The sequence below is a fragment of the Salvelinus sp. IW2-2015 genome, linkage group LG9 (genome assembly GCF_002910315.2).
Source record: "Salvelinus sp. IW2-2015 linkage group LG9, ASM291031v2, whole genome shotgun sequence".
Lineage (NCBI taxonomy): Eukaryota > Metazoa > Chordata > Actinopteri > Salmoniformes > Salmonidae > Salvelinus > Salvelinus sp. IW2-2015.
Window position 1 is genome coordinate 20524811 of NC_036849.1, and position 4418 is coordinate 20529228.

At 40.0% G+C, this 4418-nt stretch overlaps 1 pseudogene; it reads right to left on the reverse strand.

Annotated features, from left to right (window-relative positions):
* Positions 1 to 1823: 1823 nt before the first annotated feature.
* LOC111969025 (1-phosphatidylinositol 4,5-bisphosphate phosphodiesterase beta-2-like) overlaps positions 1824 to 4418 on the reverse strand; it is a 40773-nt pseudogene continuing 38178 nt past the window's right edge.

Consider the following 4418-nt stretch of genomic DNA (forward strand, 5'->3'; position numbering starts at 1 on the left):
AGTCCATGCAACTTAATATGTGACTTAATTATTAAGTACATTTTTGCTCCTGAACTTATTTAGGCTTGCCATAACAAAGGGGTTGAATACTTGACGGAAGACATTTCAGCTTTTCATGTTTAATTATTCAGCAGAAATGTCTACTTTGACATTATGTGGTATTGTGTGTAGGCCAGTGATAAAATACCTCAATTTATCCATTTTAAATTCAGGCTGTAACACAGCAAAATGTGGAAAAAGTCAAGGGGTGTGAATAATTTCTGAAGGCACTGTATGTAAAGGTCTGATAAACGAGTCCCCGTGCCTCTTCCTGGTGTGACAGCCTCTCCCTCATCTAACTGCCAGTGTGATGAATGTCTCAACTCAGAGTATTCCTCAGCTCCTGACAACATATCCCCAAATGTGTGGCGTGAGACCTGCACCTTCCACGTGCCTGTCTCATCGCCTTGCCTTTGTGGGAATGAATTACCCATTTGGGGCTAAAATCTTAATAGACAGAGAGAAAGAGCATTGTAATTATGTGTAATTATGAATGAGTAAGCCCATTGTGTTCCAGATTGGTGGCCAGGACAGGCAGAAGAAGAGCTTTACAGCAGAAGATCTGCCAGGGCTCCAATCTCTGGTTTCCCTGTATTGAAAGTAGAGAGAGACAGAGGCACTCTGGCAATAGGAACCAGTCTTCACATGTGTCATCTGCTTAAATACAAAAGAGCCAGTGAGCTCAAACAGCATAGCTAGTTATAAATAGCGTAGTGCCTCTGCATGCTTTTACTAAATTGCTTCTCCCCTGTCTTCACTGTCATTAAGATGCACTCAGTTCACTCAGTAATGGACATGCTGCTGATGATTCACCCTGGCCTGTACACGCTTGTCATTTGGGCCTATTTTATCACTGGCCTACACACAATACCCAATAATGTCAAAGTAGACATTTCTGCTGAATATGCCTGTATACAAACAAGAACACTCACATAGGTCTACAAGCTCACACACACAATACAACAAACAAGCGATGTGACTGAAAGTTTATCATCAGAAGGTACAGTAGTTAGCTAGCTGTATTACCGTATACTCTGAAAACAAATGTGTTATAACAATACACACGATTGAGTATGAATTTGTATTTCACATCACTGATACTAACTACATAGACGCTGGTAAAGATATTCTCCCACGGTGGGAGGAAGTCTGCCTAAATGCACATCATTTCATCCATAAAAACAGAATAGAATTGACACAAAGCCTGCATAATGGGCGACTCTCTGTTCTGATCTTCGACCTTTCCTTTATCTAAAGTTTCTCAGCAAATTACAACATGGATTCTGTGCTCTTATGCATAGAAAGCCATTGCATGAAATATGTGTGGGAAAATGTAATTAATAAAACTGAGTCCAATTGAACTGTGACAGATCCCCTCGATTCAAGTAGACTGAGAGAAATGCAATTTCTCTCTCCTTCTCGCCACATTGTACCTCATTCGTCAATCTATTAAGCCAAAAAGAGAACTACCACAGACTGTGACAATGAGACTTAAGAGTTAGAGGCTTGTGTTTGAAAAATGCCTAACATTCCAACTTGTACGGACCTCTATTAACTCTATGACTATCCAATTCATCAACTCATAGATAACCTTAATAGGCCCTCCGATTTGTATTAGAGCACTGTGAAACATGGAAGAATTCAAAAATAGTAATAAAAACATCCCACACTGTAGTATCAACACCTCTAACATGTCACACCCAATATTCTCAGATATTGACCATACAAATCTATCTCCTATTGCTGAGGAAGAGGAAGGAGAGGAGATAGGTCCAGGAGCATGTCTACCACAGGAAGACATTTCCATAGAAGCCCACCCTGTCTTGCTGCTTCTCACCAGCCTGGTCTACCTGCTCAGGGAAGTGTGTCCCCACACAAACGTTCAATGCCTCTCGCAGATCATCAGGAAGTGACCTCATCTTCCTCTCGTGCTCCGCCAGGGCCCCCTGATTGAGCTGCAGACAGGTGGAGGTGAGAGGTCAGAGAGGGTGAGACAGAGACTCATAACCCAAACCGGCTCGTAACAAAGAGGGAGACAACGCAGAGATAAAGAAATAACAAACATATTTATTAATTACAGTATTAATTAAAATAATATAATTAACCCTTATAGATGTATATGTTATCCAAAGGGCAAGGTGGATGACCTCTGCATCCCTGCATTCAGGTCTGCATGATATTTAATTTTGGAAGCATGAACTGGAAAATCTGAAGCCTATACGTTCATCAAAAAAAATATTCCATAGGATGTTCACACGTCAGCATCGGAACTATTCTGTATCTAGCACATGTTGGAACACAAGATAAAATTCCACATTTGTCATTTGTCTACCAGTAGGCATATAGGATCTGTACATGCTTAAGATTGAAAACTATATGCATTATGCGTTATTACATGTGTTAGCTCATCTGCGTATTGGATGGCCAAGGCCTGGATGGCCGATCTGTTGTAACAACATTTACGACAACCGCCACTATATACCAATGCATGCGTACAGACATGTGCGGACAGGTATGTGAATGTGTCAGACCAGGGTTCAAATACATGTGTATTTGATTATTTGTTATTTAAATACTTACTTTCTGTGTATTTGAGTATTTTCAAGTAACATGGACCAAATCAAGTACTTATTTTGGAATTATTTTTAAGTATTTTCAAATAATTTCCTATAAATAGCCTACAGTTTGAAAATATTTTCAGATACTCCTAGGACCTGGGTTCAAATGAATGGGAGTATTTATGTGTATTTGAAAATGCTCTGTGTATTTAAGTATTTTCAAATACATGCCAATGCTTTCCAAGTGTATTTCCAAATACATTCCAATATTCAACTACTTGTATTTTCAAACAAAAAATATATGAATACTTACTTCAAAATGTATGTGAAAGTAAAGTAAACAGGTGCTGTTTGTTTACAGCACCTGATTGGCCAGGCCTGGTGTCTCTTCACCAGAGTATCCTGCTGAGGACTGCTGTCTGTAGACTACAGTACCAATACGTGTCAATGAGAGCAGAGATTTTGTATGGCTGTGTGTGAATGCCAAGCAAGTGTGAATGCCTGAAGGACATGAAGAGTATGTCTGTAAACAGTTCATCTGGTCAGTTACTCTACCTGTTACAAATTAGATGATACAGTACAGTGGCAAGAAAAAGTATGTGAGCCCTTTGTAATTACCTGGATTTCTGCATAAATTGGTTATCAAATTTTATCTGATCTGATTGATAGACAAACATAGTGTGCTTAAACTAATAACACACAAATTATTGAATATTTCTTGTCTATATTGAATACATCATTTAAACATTCACAGTGTAGGTTGGATAAAATATGTGAACCCCTAGGCTAATGACTTCTTCAAAAGCTAATTGGAGTCAGGAGTCAGCTAACCTGGAGTCCAATCAATGAGATTGGAGATGCTGGTTAGAGCTGCCTTGCCCTATAAAAAACACTCACAAAATTTGAGTTTGCTATTCACAAGAAGCCTTGCCTGATGTGAACCATACCTCGAACAAAAGAGATCTCAGAAGACCTAAGATTACGATTTTCTGACTTGCATAAAGCTGGAAAGGGTTACAAAAGTATCTCTAAAAGCCTTGATGTTAATCAGTCCACGGTAAGACAAATTGTCTAGAAATGGGGAAAGTTCAGCACTGTTGTTACTCTCCCTAGGAGTGGCCACCCTACAAAGATGACTGAAGAACACAGCACTGAATGCTCATTGAGGTTAAGAGGAATCCTAGTGTCAGCTAAAGATTTACAGATATCTCTGGAACATGCTGATGATTCTGTTGACGATTCTACAATACGTAAAACACTAAACAGGAATGGTGTTCATGGGAGGACACCATGGAAGAAACCACTGCTGTCAACAACAAAAAACTTGATGCACGTCTTAAGTTTGCAAAAGTGCACCTGGATGTTTCACAGCGCTACTGGCGAAATATTCTGTGGATAATGAAACTACAGTTGAGTTGTTTAGAAGGAACACACAACAGTATGTGTGGGAAAAAAAGGCACAGCACACCAACATCAAAACCTCATCCCAACTGTAAAGTATGGTGGAGGGAGCATTATGGTTCAGGGCTGCTTTGCTGCCTCAGGGCCTGGACAGCTTGCTATCATCGACGGAAAAATGAATTCTCAAGTTTATCAATACATTTTGCAGGAGAATGTTAGGCTATCTGTCCGCCAACTGAAGCTCAACAGAAGTTGAGTGATGCAACAGGACAACGACCCAAAACACAGAAGTAAATCAACAACAGAATGGCTTCAACAGAAGAAAATACGCCTTCTAGAGTGACCCAGTCAGAGTCCTGACCTCAACCCGATTGAGATGCTGTGGCATGACCTCAGGAGAGCGGTTCACACCAGGCATCC